Genomic DNA, 17,496 nt, shown 5'->3' on the forward strand with positions numbered 1-17,496 from the left:
GAACCAACAGGATATAAGTATTATATATAAGGGTAGACGAGATTGATTTTCAGGAATTGGATCACATGACTGTGGGGCTGGTGATTCCAAGATCCTTAGGCAGGTCAGCAGAGTAGACATTCTGGTGAGAGTTTATATTAAAGTTTTACATCCAAAATCTTTATGGGAGGCCAACAGGCTGGAAACCCAGAGAAAAGTGGAGAGTACAATCTTGAGTTAGAATTTATTTTTCTTCCCAGAATCCCCAGTTCCTTGCATTTAAGGTCCCCAACTGATTGGACAAGGCCTACCTACTTTATTAAGGGTAATCTTTCTTATAGCCAATTGATTGTTGATGCTAATCACATCTACAAACTACCTCCACAGCAACATTTAGGCCAGTGTTTGACCACACTGAACACCTAATCTAGTCAAGCTGACAAATGAAATTAATCATCATAACTCCGAAATCTCAAAATCTACAAAACTCAACTATTATATTTTTTCCTTAGAATACTCCCTAGATAAAACTTCCACTCGTATAGCTTCTCTATGTTGTCAATTTCCAAATCCAGGTTTGCCTTTTCATACCTGTTACTATTTACATGTGAGGGATATTTATGCTTTTATATGGTTCTGGTACTTCAATCTCAATATACATCGGTTGGTTTTCATTATTTTACCCATTTCCGTGCAGGATCCTATTTTGTGGATAATAAACTGCCCTGTGTCTTTGCCTTTCTTTCAAGGCCTCTTTACCTTCTCACCTTACTTATTTCCTAGGAACTTCTAAAGCTTTTCCACACAGACGACAGAGGAAAGATCATTCTTCCAAAGGAACCAGAGTGCTAGCCAAAGTTATCTTCCATAAATATCAATTTTCTTTGACATTTGCTGTTCTATCATTAAAATATACTTAAATTTTGCATCCTACTTCAAAATATGTCTTAATTTGTATTAATCTGAACTATACAAAATTGTTTACTATGTGAGGAAATTGATGCTCCAGGAGACACCTTGCTTATTTGTGGCTTTGAGTGTCCTGATGGGCTCCTACTGGAATCTATTCATTTCCCACATCCTCACAGATGGAAATTGATGCTACAGAAATATAGACCTTGTTTAATTATAACTTTGAGTAGTCCCATAAGCCTCTCTTCTGGAGGCTTGGTAGCAAGAAAAAGTAATTTTATCACATGGTTGGACCAACAAGGAGTGAGGGGGTTGAGGTCCTTTTGAATGAAAGCTTTGCAAGTTCTGCCATTCAGGCGACCAAATAAAGACATTTTGGAGTCATTCAGGTCAGAAGTTACAGATCCAGAAGTTACAACACCAGAAGAGCTCCCTGGTTTCTTTGCTACATTCCCAAGAAACAATTTTGGACCCTTACATTGATCTAACTATTTAAGAATCCAGCCATTAACAGAGAGAAACTGTAAAGATATGGCCAGGAGAGAAGGAAGATCTTCTGACCCTCGAAGGATGACACCCAAGCCATGATACCTTATGATCAAGTTCTTTTTTACATATATTTTAAGGACCAGAAAGAGGATACCAAAAAAATGAGGTCAAAGATTGCTATATGATTTGGCTATTGCTTACCAATCCCAGTGGAATGCACCTCTACTGAAAGACCACCTTAGGCAGAAAGAATTTGAAAAGTTCAAATGGAGCCGACAAGAGTTATAGAAAGTAACGGAATCTAGAAATTGTGAGGTAAATTGTCTAAAGTCTACTGCTAAAAGTACATAGTTGCCTAGTTTAAATAATAGGGCACAAAAACTAACTGCAAAAATTGTCTGCCAAAGGTGTCTAGCAGCAGCACAATACTTCCTGAGCTATTTGGCTCAAATTCTGCTCATAAATATCTCCAGTGCAAAGACATTGCTGATATCAGATGGTTGGAGATGCCAGAATGGTCCTTTTTTCCCCTAGATCCACTCTCAGCTGATGAGGATATGGACATATCTGTAAAATATACATCTGACTGTTTTCTCCGCTAGAGGAGTTGGCAAAACTTGGGACTGTTAGGTCTTTGAACTTGTTGAAAGGAAATGGTTATAAATCAGTATCCAGAGTCTGGTCAGAGCTATTTTTCAAGGTAAATGTCCCTTCCTCCAAAAATAATTTTTAAAAATCTTTGACTTTTATTCTGTTTTTAAATTGTCTCTTTATTGTCAAAATGTGTGTCTCATTAGTTTGGAATTAAGATTTTGATAAATGTACTTGTTAATGCTATCTATGTTCCTTTCATTCCCTTGATTAAATAATATGATCTTAAGGTGAACTAAAGATTAGGGGATGGTGAGTTGAGTTACAAGGATTCTCTGCTTTTTCAAGGTAAGCAGTATAATGTTAAAAGTATCTTGGGCAATTAAGAATATATTTTTGGATTGGGAACATATTTTTCTGCCTCTGCTGGACAACTGTTGTAAGTAACCAGTGAAGGAAAATGAGTACAGATCAGTAGGTATCCTCCCCAGAGGAACTATGAATAATTTCTTTATTATCAAAATATATTAATGTGATCAAGGCTGGTTGGAAGGAAATAAATCTTAGACAGCTTTAAAAAAGCAGAGGCTGCCTTTTCTGGTAAGAAGGCAATACCTATCCAATGAAGTAAACTCCCCAATGCTGTTGCTACATTTAAGTTTAGCTGCTTCCATGGAAGCTCAAACCCTCTAGATAGAAACTTCGTCAATAAAATAAGGGAATTCTAATCAATCTAGACAACATTAAATTGGAGACATAAATTTTATCTCCATTGACTTAATACCACATGTTGAGCACAACAGTATGCAATGGGTATCAGTTGAATGATGTTTCTAAGTTTAAAACTGTTCTTAACAGAAGTTACTAATTTAAATGGAACGAAACCTTGATTGTTACTGTGTGATTTGTTTGTTCCACATTATGTGCATTATTAAGGAAAACTAATTTAGAATGGAGATACAGACCGTATAGCCACACAACAATTTACATATTAGACCTGGACTTTCTGAGGCTGAGACTTCCCCCCAAATTATAAACACATAAATTCAGTATTATGGTACAATTGCAACAGGGACATTCTATTATTATCTGAGTTTGGATCAGCCCACATTACAATCTCAATCCCATGAATTGCTTCTGGAAGGACTGAGAGATGAAAATTTTCAGATTAATTTTCCTATTGATCTATGCAAGGCAGATTTCCCTCCCCTCAGAAATTGTCAAGTTCAAACTTCCTCAGTGAGAAGTATCATATGATATGTAGATTCCTGGAAGACTTCTAAAATATTTATTTTATGATAGCCTTGATTAGCTGTTTTTAATCTTGGGTAAGTATTGAATTTGAGTTAATACCGAAATGAGAATTTATAATCAATAAATATGCCACATCTTTAAAAAATTTCTGTTGTCATTGATCTGACCCTAATTAATTGATCTGATCTTAACAAAATCAGAATTGGACTGGGCTCTATAATTGAATTCCCTTGCTACCTGTGGACTGTTCTTTGTGTAACAGAGGTCTCAATAGCTCCTTCTACCCTCTGGAAAAGTCCTCATTTGAAAGGGAACATAATAGACTCCCTATTAAAGCAGTTTCTGTGCACTCCAAACCCTTGTGAAACCATAACTAAACTGTAATTGAACTTTGTTGCAGTCCATGAGACTGACCCAAGTCTATTTCAGTGACTTAGACTGAATTTGTCGTTCACAATACAGTAATAGCTCATCAACCATGAAATATGCTCATATTTGGGATTGATAAACTCTGAAAATAATATGGTGGTACTGCTTTTACCCCAGTTACTTTCAAAATAAAAATATTAATAAACTGCAAAATAAGTGCAAAGAATGTCAACAGATTTTGATCTTTCTGAAATTCCTACTTACAAACTAAACGTTTAAAAATCTTTTTAAAATGTAATATTTTATTAAGAAACTTGCATATTAATGTGCTTGATCTACTTACTGAATTATTCATCAGTACCCAAACTACTGATCTTCATTCACAAGTGGTCATTAGCCAAAATATGAGGCATGTGCAAGTGTTTGACCCTGTACAGTGCTGCTTAATAAAGTTTGCTTTGACTGCTGGCTCCTCCAATTGCAAAATAATAGCCACAATTATACAGTACCATGTAGGAATGTCACTGATTTGAATATGTCTTGTGCCAAATGATCACATACATACATTTAAATGTGCAAAAGATTTTTTTATAGACCTTACATAGATATACAATAGTTAATCCTTTAAAGAACATATGTAGTAGGTAAAATTCCACTAAAGAAAAAGCACAGAAGCAGATAAAGTTAATATTGTTGTATCGTGCGTCCATTAGATATAAATTTCATACATGGTGCTAATAAAGTGAGTAAAATATAAAACTTAGATTCAGATGCCTTCGAACACACTAAAACATTGACATTAAATTTTTTTATCAATTTTTGCCAAAATAATACTATTGTATAGGTAAAAATTATGTAGTACTAAGAAATTAAATTAAAAAGCCACAGTTTCCAGTCCCACCCTCTCCTACCCTAGCTCCACTCTTCAAACGCATCCATGTTCAAGTCCTTTGACTGTTGTGCATTCAGCTCAACATTTCTCAATAATATGCTTGTACAGGCTATGTCTCCATTGTCAACCCAGATCTCTTATGGTTGTTGAGAGCTAACTCTCTAAATCACCAATTTCTCCCTGGACATGTTCTTGGTCTTGGTCTGCATTCTGGATATGGACCCAATGTAAATAAATCTCTTCAATATGTTATTTTAATTAGGATGTGGCCCTAATGAATCAGGTTGGACTTTAATCCAGATTACTGAAGTCCTTTATAAACAGAGTGAAAGTCAGGTGGGGAAAGAGGACACAGAGCGGCCATAATCTGGAAGTCAGTGGAACCCAGAAGAGAAAGAAGACACTGCCCTTTGCATTGCCATGTGACAGAAAAGCCAGGGACCAAGGAACCTTGACAACCAACCCCAGAATTCCTCAATCTTCTGCAAGATAGCATCACCTTGCTAACAACTTCATTTTGGACTTATCCTAGCCTCAAAACCAATAAATTCCCATTGTTTAAACCAGTCCATTGCATGCTGTTTGTTTTATTGTATTTATTTATTATTATTATTTTTTTAAACATAACAACATACAAACACGAACATTCTTACCATATGATCATTCCATTCTTGTTTTATAATCGATAACTCACACCATCACATAGTTGTATATTCATCACCATGATCATTTCTTAGAACATCTGCATCAATTCTGAAAAAGAAATAAAAAGAAACACATACATACCATACCCCTTACCCCTCCCTCTCATTGATTGCTAGTATTTCCATCAACCCAATATATTTTAGCCTTTGTTTCCCCTATTTTTTTCTCTATACCACTTATCACTCCCTGTATTAGTTAGGGTTCTCTAGAGAAACAGAATCAACAGGGAACACTTGCAGATATAAAATTTACAAAAGTGACTCATGTGACCACAGGAACGCAGAGTCCAAAATCCACAGGGCAGGGTGTGAAGCTGACGACTCTGATGGATGGTCTGGATGAACTCCACAGGAGAGGCTCACCAGCCAAAGCAGGAATGGGGCCTGTGTCCTCTGAATCCTCCTTAAAAGGCTTCCTGTGATTAGATTTAGCATCACTAATTGTAGAAGACACTCCCCTTTGGCTGATTACAAATGGAATCAGCTGTGGATGCAGCTGCGGTGATCACGACCTAATCCTATGAAATGTCTTCACTGCAACAGACAGGCCAGCACTTGCCCAATCAGATAAACAGCTACCACAACTTGGCCAAGTTGACACATGTCCCTAACCATGACACTCCCTTTCATTGATCACTAGCATTTCAGTCTATGAAATTTATTTTAACATTTGTTCCTCCTATTATTTATTTATTTTTTAATCCGTATGTTTTACTCATTTGTGCATGGTATTTGTTTTAGTAGCTAGGAAATATGACCCAAATCACATGTTGGACCTGCATTTACTTACTTTCAATTTTCAACTTTTTTTCTATTTTCATTTCATCTTTTTGTTTTCCATTCTATTCTTCCTTTATTCAATAATGTGTTTTATGTTTCATTACTATTTTTATTGAATTGTAATGTTATAACTTCAAAAAGATCCTCTTCAGAAAATGAATGTTGATTTACCAGTATAAAAGGAAATCATTAATTTGTGATTTCACAGTACAAAAACACAATGATTTATATCTACATTCTATTACTAGATTATTACATATATGAGGTTAAAAAATCAATATTTTAAGTTCATTTTTAGAATTTACATATGATATACACTTTATAAATATAAAAAGCACATTTATCTGGATAAAACCTTATATGTACAGACTTCATGTACTACCATTCTTATAACTATAATATATTTAATAAATATGCTTAAAACTGTAATATGATAAACACTCTTTCTCACTTTATGTTCATTCTTAGCACCCATGTACTAATATAATTATTTTTGAAATCTTAATTCCAAAGTGAGGAAAATGGAATCATGCAGACATGATTTTAAATGTAAGTAAATTATTTTTTAGTGAACAATATTTATCAATTACATAGTGATCTGTTCGACTTCTTGCACAGCTTTTACATGTGCATGCAAAATTAGCCAAATGTCAGATAAACGTGACCACAGGGAATGTTGATGAACTTGACAATTACCCTGTCATTTAATTGTGCCCGATCCGAGGTCACCTTTAGGACATTACATAATAAAGTTCTCAGAAATGTCAACACTGTAACTCCTAAGTTTATAGGATCTACATCAGATAGAACATTTAGCTTTAAATAAAAGTAGGGGGGATTCTTGACATTTGATAGTATATTCTATATTCTGAGAAAGGAGGGAGAGGAGGTGCTGTGGGGAGAGCAGGTGTTAGCTGGGATCTAAGATAAACCATTAAAAAGATAATCCACCATTACTGCTAAAGAAGCATTTGCACACTTCAATCTGTTTAAATAATGATGCCTGGAGGCTTTTCAAAAAGTTTAAGATATGCTACATTACTCACCTTTTAAAAATCCTCTTGACATGTAATAAATTGAAAGTATCAATCCCTTTCCTCCTCTCCCTCCTGTTTCTATTCAGAGGAAAAAATATTTAAAGTATTTTCAATTGCTTTGGAGGGTCTCATCCATTGATGGCTTAGAATTAAATATGAAAATAGACCAGATCTAATCAGAATAATACATAGAAGGTAGATGTTCCAGTCCATGCTATTTCCTGCCTAAATGGGGGCTGAACAAGAAAACTACCTACTTCCAACTTATTGCTTAGAAACAGTATACCCACTTTAAATTCTGACGCAGTGCAATTAGATTTCTAAGATGGAAAGAACATTCTGCCACTTTCAAGTTGAAAATAAGGTGCCTCCCTTGGAGAACTGCTGAGATTTCATTCACCACAACCAGTTTCTTCAGAGACCTCACTTTCATCTTCACAAGGACAATCACCTCTAATATTGAGGACAACTCAGGTACATTATAATAGTTGTTGGGGTGGGGAAGGGGAGGGGACCCTAGGCTTTGCAACTTGAAATAGTTCAAACCAACTTGCTGCTATCTGATTTGCAACATTCAAGAGAAAATACTCAGCAAGGTATTTGGAAACTACCTTCCTCCAGTAAGATAACTTAGCATCATTAAACTTTGAAAGCTTTTGACAAGCAGGAAAATTTTCCAAAAATTTAATGAATTACAAAGTTCTTCTTCCAGATAGAGAAGACATAAAGTTAATACAGGTGGTTTTACTTTTGAAAAGTCTGGTCGGAATTTGCAAGCTTTCGGCTGGTCTTCCAGCTTATCAAGGCTCAATATTTCTGCTCTTTCTAGCATGAGGAAGTATAATAGTTGACATAAGAGGAAAAGTGTGAAATGGTAGTAAATTTCAGTTCATTGCTCTAAATTTTCTTAAATTATTTTTCTCCTCGTTTTCTGTCAGAAGCAGTGCATTTACATGGACTAATCTGAATTATTTCATGAGTGGATGTAACTTTGTATTCTTCAACTATTATGAGAGTGCATTCAAATGGACTAATCTGAATTATTTCATGAGTGAATGGAACTTTATATTCTTCTTCGACTATCCTGGCAGCCAGCAAAACAAAAGACTCCAGTGCAAGACAAATTTTAGGTTTCACCCTCATAAGAGCCAAGAAACTGTCAAAAGTGTTGGAGCCAGGATAAAAGCTTCAGAGCATGATCCTAAAAAGTCAAATGCCTTAGATATTCCATGATGGCGTTCTTCTATATTCAAGGCAAAGTGCTTTCATTCTCAAGGAAGCTCTGTCAGACTCAGCTCTTTTACTTGTGATTGAAATCTCTTGTCCTGTAGCAAGGAAGAATTCTGACAGCTTGAATAGCTGAACTCTTTGAGGCCTGCCAAGATCTATGTCCCCAAATCCTTCACCATGTGGTAAATGTGGTGTCACTGTCCAGAGCTGGCTGGACCCAGAAGGGACAACATGGGCTCTTCTTTGGGTCAGGCATCTACCAGTTCAGTGAGGTCTATTACCAGCATCCAACCCTCCACCACCATCACATCCTCCTCCCAGCCTCAGAGCTCCAGCTTCATGCCACTGCACATGCCCACTTCCTGCTGGCAGCATCCGACATTCCAAATCACTGGTTTCCCTGCACTACCAAGACCACAGTGTGCCCACCGGCGGAGACTGAAGCAGACCTCTTTGTGTTCATCATATTTTTTAATTTCCAAAATCTCTTTACTGGTCTCTGCCTGTTCTTTTATCAATGGACCCCATTTTTGTTTCACAGTCAGGATACCTTTCCTTACCGGCATGATATTATTCCTTTTTTTTATTTCTTCTACTCCACGATTGCCTTTTTGCCCAAATTTTTGTTTGCTTGCTTTAGCTCTTTTAAATCGTCTTTTCTCAAATGTCTAGTGTTTGTCAATTGTCAATTGTCCTTTCATATCTAAGGATGAGTAGCTGACTAGAACACTTGCTTTTGTGTGTGTTGTGGGATGGAGGTTATAAATCCTGCTGTCTGGGATTTGGGGAGCAAAGCTGGAAAAGCAGCCTGATCATCCTGTATGGCAATACCTAGCTTTTTACATAATCCCTTTATTGTTATCTCCTAAACTCATCCTTTCCTTCTGCTGTACCTGTTGCCTCTGAATCCAAAGCCACTTTGGTTAAGTTTCTGCAGAGATCAAGCTTTTTGTTACCTATAGAGATGAATGTGGATGGGGTAATTTCCAGACTGCTCAGGCAGGTGGAAGAGATCAGCAAAGTCCAGCCACTGTGTATACAGATTTTCAAGCAACCATGTCAGTCACACACCTCACCCCAAGTTCTGCAAGGCAAATTAGATCAATTCTTATAGGTTCTCCACCCTCTGTAGGTGTTTGAAATTTCTTTTAGTCCATTAAGTAAATTACAACTCCTCCATCAGTTTCCTGGCCTCCACACTTTTTGGAAAACTTTCATCCACTGTTGTTTATCATGTTTTTTTTTCCCTTGTGGTTAATTTTTTTTTTATTCTTCACTGATATTTTAATGGAGTTTTTGAAAGGAGAACTGATGAACAAGGATAACAAATCTGTCAAGTTTAAGTGGAAGGGCTCAATAGTTAACTTCAAATTTCTGAAACAATGGACATCATAAGAGGTCAACATATGTTCTGGGAAAATATGAAAAGTCATATAGTAAGTGTAGCCTAAGAATATCCTCTTGGCTCTATCTTCAAACTATAATCAGAATTCGATCACCCTTGCAGTTATCATACTAGTCTAGTGACACCATCCTAGATTTTTGCAGTAGCTTTTTACTCTCTCTTTGCTTCTGAATATCATCCCCCTTCCCATCTCCAGTATTCTCTTCAACATACTGGGCAGAGTGAGCCTGTAAAATAATGTCAGAGCAGTCACTTCTCTGCTCAAAATGCCCATTTGCTTCAGTTCTCACTCAAAGTAAAATCCAAAGTCCTTGCTATGAGCTATAAGGGTATATAGATCTGATTCACCATTCGTCTTCTGGCCTCACTTCTTGATACTGTCCCCCTCTTTCTCTCTGAACTAGCTATTTTGCTAAGTATTCTGCTAACACCCAGGCACATTTTCACCTCAGGTCTTTTGCATTAATCTTCTCTGTGCCTAAAATGCTGTGCTCCCAGTCAGCCACAAGACTAGCTCTCTCACTTCCTTTAAATATTTTTGTAGAAGTAATCTTCGTAAGGAGGCACTCCCTGATTTATCTAAAATTTCAAATTCCCACACAACATTTCATATCCCCTTTCCTACTTTATTTTTATCCTTAGCATTTATCACTATTTAATATGCCATTTTTATTTATTTGTCTGGTTCATCATCTATTTCTCCAAAATAATATAAGTTCTCTGTATGTTATATATATAGGACTATATTGCCTGTTTTGATCACTACTATTCTAATTATCTAATGCTGCATAAGAAATTATCCCAAACCACAGCATTTTAAAACAACTATTTATTTTTGCTTATCAAGTTTTGGGTCATGATATAGGGAAGGCTTGGATGGGTGGTTGCCTCTGCTCAAGATGGGGTGGTTGAAGAAGGGAGGACTCACTTCCAGGATATGGCTTCTTCACTTACACGTCTGGACCTCAATGCTCACTGAGCTCTCTCCTTCCCTGGGATTTCTCCTCATCCAGGATCTTTCCATGTGGTTTGGCTTCTTATACTATGGTGGTCTCAGGGTAGTTATAAATCTTACATGGTAGCTGACTTCTAAAAGGCAGGAAGTGAATGCTGTTTGGCAAGTTAAGTCCTTTCCTAGTGTATTATTCAGGGTTCTCCAGGGAAACAGAACCAAAGGATACACACACACATAATGTAACTATTCTGAGATTTGTTATAGGATTTGGCTCACACAACTGTGGAGACTGGCTAGTCCAAATTCCAGGTGGCAGGCTGCAAGCCATGGATGATGATGACCATTTTGATGAATTCCCCAGGAGAAGCTGGTTAGCTAAAGTAGAGATAGAAATACTTCTTTCTTAATGCTAAGATCATCAGCTTTCCCTTTAATGCCTTCAACTGATTGAATCCATCTTCTCTCATTACTGAAGAAAATCTCCTTTGTTGATTGTAAATGTAATCAATAATAGATGCAATTAACTGACTGAGAATTTGAACCCATGAAATATCTCTTCAGTAATAGTCGGGCCAGTGCTCGCTTGACTAAACAACTGGATACCATAACCTGGCCAAGTTGACACTATACTTTACCATCATACCCAGGTACTGCTACCGTGTCATTTCTGCCATATCTTATTGGATAACATAGTTTGGAACTTGCTCAGATTCAAGGGGATAAAAAAAAAAAAGACACTTTCTTAATAAGAGAGTCCCAAGACCATAATACAGAAGAGTTTATGCATGAGATATATTGCTGCAGTTATCTTTGGAAATAGAATCTGAAAGAACTACTGTTAACTCTTGCCCCTAGAAAGGTATCTGGCACACAGTGCATGCTCAAAATATTTGTTGAATGATTGAATGGATATATAAACTATAGGGTGGGATGCTAGTAATTAAAAATAAAAATTGAGAAGTGCTTTTATTTGACCTACATAAAATTAACCCTCGTGAAATTAGGATGAATTTATCACCATCAGTCACTGGTATAACCTAAATGATCTCTCTAGTATCACTTTGTCTATCACCAGCAGTAATGATAGAATGGTGTAAACCCCAAACCAGACCTCAATCTATTATATCCTCTTTCACTAAAATTTAACCAAGCCTTCCACAAAAGATACTCGTTGCTGAAGTTGGATTTGGGATATTTTCTTTTTCTGGAAAACTAAATGCTTTCAATAATCTGAGGGCAGGTTAAAATGAGTAAGAACGTCAGGCTGTGTAGAATAGTTCTACCCACAGTGGTATCCAAGTAGAAAGGCATTGAGCCTTTTTTTTTTTTACATTAATGCTGTCATTAATGTAAATGAACAAGCTGAGACTATAAATAACACATAAATCTGATGTTATCTTTAAGTTAATATCAATTATATCAAAAGCATTTGCAATGCACACGTTTTTAAATATTGTTTATCAAAACTTTAAAGCCTACCTATTGACCAAGACTGATCATGAAAACTGTGAATTTTGGCCAGCATTCAAGTTGCCCATCGTATTGATACTCTTCTAACAAGGCTTAAGACCTATTTTGGAGATTCAAAATGAACAATTTGATTTTTTCATAGCAATTTTGTATTAGAGAAATTGTAAGTTTACAAAAAATTCATGCATAAAATACAGAGTTCCCATGTGCCGTCCTATTATCAACACCTTGTAATAGTGTGGCACATTTGTTACAATTCATGAAAGAACATTTTTATAATTTACTATAGTCTATCATTTAGAGTAGAGTTCACTGTATGTTGTAATGTGTACGCTAAGAAATGAATGGCATTTAATTGCTCTCAATGTCTTTTTTAAATGCTTAGAGCACATGCACACTCATAACACACACATATGCACCAACACAAACGTTTAACATTTGCCACTTTAAATACCCAGGATAGCACGTCAACCCTCTTTTCTAATAAGAAAATGACTAAAGAGATATTAGAAAATTTTCAAGAAAGTCTGAGAACATGAGTCAATGAAAAGTCAGAACAGGGTTACATTGATCGCATCAAATACCTCTAGTCCTTGTTATTCTTAATTCCCATGCTAATTGAAACCTTAAAAATGTTACAAATGACAGAAGTCAACCTAGACTTAACCTTATGCCTGAATTTTGGCCAATACCTAACTTCAGCCTAATATTATGCTTGTTAGCAACTGGAGGAGGGATCCTATCTCATCCTTGTCTGTTCAATGAGTAAGTGCCTAGGAGTCATTTTAAGTAATAAGTTTCCTGTTTCCCCCAAAACATAAGTCTGGCCTGATAATTCATTTGCCACCTCAATATGCACTCACCAGCAGACCTCAGAGAGAAGATGCCTGGACCACTGATGATGCTGCAACATTGCCAAGAAGAGGGGGTTAGGATGTAAGAGAAGAAAGTCTCCTGAGCCTCTGCAGGCAGGAACCTTCTGGGCTGATGTGTCTAGAAGTTCTGTCAAAATAAACGCAGTGACCTTCTTTTCTTCTGTTTCTTTTCTTCTTTATTAGTGAGTGGGAGGGTTTGGCGGTTACCTTTTGTAGAACAGTCTCCTCTCGTTTCTGGGTAGCTGTGGTTCTTGTTTTTGCTTTCATCAAATCCATATGGACCAGAGAGTGGGTAGTTGATTCTACACCAAGATCAAGACCTGATCCCTTGACAGTCAGACCATACACGCTAATCCAGCTGGCAAAATGGGTTCTGGGAGCATGTGAGGTACCATTTTGAAAACTGCCGGGAATCAATTGGGAAAGCTTCAAGGTGAGATTACTAATTTTATAATGGTGCCTGATAAGAGGCACTGGAAATAAAGTAAATGTGACCCATTTCTAACCACAAATTGGAGGGGTTTCCAACAATCTACAACTATCCGCCTCCATGTTCTTTTATCTATGGAATCTTTTTAAGCTCATCTACCTTAGCCCCATCTTGCCCCAGGCTACCTACTCATCTGTCAGTAGCTCCTCTTTTTTCTTTCCTCTTTCATCTTCTTCTCCTTATTTTCCTTAAGCATTGTCCACTTTATCCTTATAAATGCCTTTGCCTCACATTCTGTTTCTTCAGATATTTAGATTAATAAGCTTTCTTTTGGTCATTCTTTGCATAGTGTATATCTCCTCATCCATTCCCATGTGTCTCTGATTTAGGTATCTTTTGTAAGCAGCAGATCACTAAAATTGTGTTCTTTTTATCCAATCTTATAAAAATCTGTGTGGTAAGACTATCCTAATTGTGTTTATTATGATTGTTGATATATGAAGATTTGATTACAAACTTGTTTTGTGTTTTCTGTTTGTCATAGTTTTCTCTTACATTCCTTTTTCCTCTTCCCTGTCTTCTGATTGATAAACATTTTTTATTTCCTTTTAGCTCAGATGATTTCAAAGCTATGCATTGTGTATTTATGTACTTTGATAGTTTCCATTAACATTTTAGCATGAAGACCTAACTATAATATTAACAGAATGTAATAGTATTTCTTCCTTCACCCCCAACCAATCACAAGACTTAAGCACACATTAACCATCTCTAACAATCCTTTCCTATGCCATGTTTTCTGTTATTTTTTTAATATGCAAAAAAATAACTTTTATGGTCAGTAGTTAATTTTTTAATGTTTTGCTTATCATTTGCTTGTGTTTAGAGCAATATATATATATATATGATCCATGTTAAATCTATAAGCATGCTCACTCTCCCCATTATTCTAGAAAGATTCTAGTGCTGTCACCAGATTCTCAAAGGGGAACACTATCAAAAGTAGATTAAAAACCACTCACCTTCAGCATAAAATCCAATTCCCTTTGCAAGGAATATAAGGCCACCCAGAACTTCTCTTACCAGTTTGTGTAGGCTTTTGCCACTCTTTAATTGACTGGTCAAATTCTACCAAAACCCAAATTGTACTTGGGATATGAATGCACAATGCACACACATCCACACACTCACATAAAGCCCTGTGCATCTGCTTATGCTGGATTCGTCTAGAATATCTTTCTCCTTCCCCCTCCTCTCACCTCCATCCCTAATATTCACTAGCTAACTCTTCCTCATCCCTTAGAAAGAATCTCTGGCTCCAATTCCTGCAGGAAATTTTCCCTAGTCAGTCACCACTATCATATTGCTGGGGGGTTCCATAATTCCTTATGATCTATGATTACATAATGGTATGGCTGTTTCCTACACTAGGTGTTTAAATAGCATGCAATGGTTTGGCTTATTAAACAATGGGAATTTACTGGCCCACAGTTTTGAGGGTAGGAAAAGTCCAAAATCATGGTATAATGAAGGCGATGCTTTCTCCCAGAAGACTGTGGCATTCTAGGACTGGCTTCTGACAATCCTCGCTTGGCTTTCGGTCACTTGACAATACACATGGCAGCCTCTCTTGGCTCTGAGTTCCCTGACTTCCAGCTTTTGACTGCTCCCTGTGGCCTTGTCTCTGTCTGACTTTTACACAGTTTATAAAGGACTCCAATAATTTAGATTAAAGCCCAATCTGATTTATTAGGCCCACACCCTAACTGAAGTAAGATCTTTAAAAAAACCTTATTTATAATGGGTCCACACCCACAGGAAAGATAAAGTCTAAGAACACGTTTCTCTGAGGTACATAGTTCCAAACAACTACCGCAGACAGATAGTGACACGAGGTAGTGACTCTGTCACTTCTGTTCGTATGATTCCAGGGCCCAGCACAGTGCCTGACATACAGTAAGTATTCAATACAGATTTGTTTAAGGGAAGAATAAATGAGAAGAACCATGGATTGCTTAAGAGTAAAAACAATTAGGGCTAAATATTTTCAATTAAGATTAGTACTGATGTATAAACTTCAGATTCAGTCAATCAAAAGGAATACTGGTGGGACTCAATGAAGAAACTAAAATTCATTATTTTAGCTGGAAAATAATACCAAAGCATTGACTGTACAAATTAGAATATTCCAGCTGTGTGTGTGCATGTGCACACTGGAATATATATAAACTAATATAGATATTCTTTACGTCAATATCTCTAAACGGTAACTTCTCACTGCATCCCGAGAAAGAACTTGGCTCAGGAGATTCCATTGATAGGTCTAAATTAAGGATGGGAGAAGGAGCTTGCAAGGGAATGCAGATAAACTATAAAAAATTAATCTGACTGCATCTAGAAATAAAACTCTTTAAGTATAAGAAAATAATATGATGACATATGTTAAATGAATGACTGTTTGAATCAAAGACAAAATGGAATGAGCGAGTAGCTCTTAAAGAAGAGATTCAGAAGAACAGCCTAAGCCCTTACAATAACCACCATGATCCTATCTTAACCCTCCCAATGAATTTTCAACTACTTTCAGTCTCCTCACTTAGCTGTAGCCACACTGGCCAGTTCACTGTTCCTCAAAAATGCCAGGCACTCCTCTATCTTAAGTCACGTGCACTGGCTGGTTGTTCATCATTCTCAGGTTTCTGGCTTATAGCACATTTTTTTTTTTTTTTTTTTTTTTTTTTTTTTTTTTTTGCATGGGCAGGCACTAGGAATCGAACCCGGGTCTCCAGCATGGCAGGCAAGAATTCCACCTGCTGAGCCAACGTGGCCCACCCTCTGGCTTATCACATATTTTTTTTAATTGAAAAAAATTTTTTTAAACACCAAACAAACGCAAACATTCTTAACTTTTGATCATTCCATTCTACATATATAATCAGTAATTCACAATATCATCACATAGTTGCATATTCATCATGATCATTTCTTGGAACATTTGCATCTATTCAGAAAAAGAAATGAAAACAAAAAAAACTTCATACATACCATACCCCCCCACCCCTCTCACTCACCAATCACCAGCATTTTAATCTAAATTTATTTTAACATTTGTTCCCCCTATTATTCATCTTTATTCCATATGCTTTACTTGTCTGTTGATAAAGTAGATAAAAGGAGCATCAGACACAAGGTTTTCACAATCACACAGTTACATTGTGAAAGCTATATCATTATATAATCATCTTCAAGAAACATGGCTACTGGAACACAGCTCCACATTTTCAGGCAGTTCCCTCCAGCCTCTCCATTACATCTTAACTAACAAGGTGATATCTATTTAATGCTTAAGAATAACCCCCAGGATGACCTCTCGATTCTGTTTGGAATCTCTCAGCCATTGACACTCTGTTTTGTCTCATTTCACTCTTTCCCCTCTTGGTCGAGAAGGTTTTCTCAATCCCCTGATGCTAAATCTCAGCTCATTTGAGGGGTTTTCTCAATCCCTTGATGCTGAGTCTCAGCTCATTCCAGGGTTTCTGTCCCACGTTGCCAGGAAGGTCCACACCACTCAGAGTCATGTCCCACTTAGACAGGGGGAGGGTGGTGAGTTTGCTTGTTGTGTTGGCTAGAGAGAGAGGCGCCACATCTGAGGAACAAAAGAGATTCTCTTGGGGGTGACTCTTAGGCCTAATTTTAAGTAGGCTTGACCTCTCCTTTGTGGGGTTAACTTTCATATGAACAAACCCCAAGACTGGGGGCTCAGCCTATATAGCTTTGGTTGTCTGCACTGCTTGTGAGAATATCAAGAATTCAACTTGGGGAAGTTGAATTTTCCTCCTTTCTCACCATTCCCCAACAGGGACTTCGCAAATACTTTTTTATTCACTGTTTAAATCTGAGATTTATTGGGGCATCACTCTGGACCAACCAACAAAATCTCATGTCCTACTCAAGGTTCCATGTACTTATGGTGTTCAATTAAGCTGTCCACATAAGTTATATTAGGAAATGCACTAGTCAAAATACAAATTTTGTACCAAGTAAACATTTTTTGCTTTAGTCTCACATATAAATTAAAATTTTAAAATATTGCCATCTATTTTAAGCACCCTGCAGTAATGACA

This window comes from Tamandua tetradactyla, chromosome 7, assembly GCF_023851605.1.
Source record: "Tamandua tetradactyla isolate mTamTet1 chromosome 7, mTamTet1.pri, whole genome shotgun sequence".
Taxonomy (NCBI): domain Eukaryota; kingdom Metazoa; phylum Chordata; class Mammalia; order Pilosa; family Myrmecophagidae; genus Tamandua; species Tamandua tetradactyla.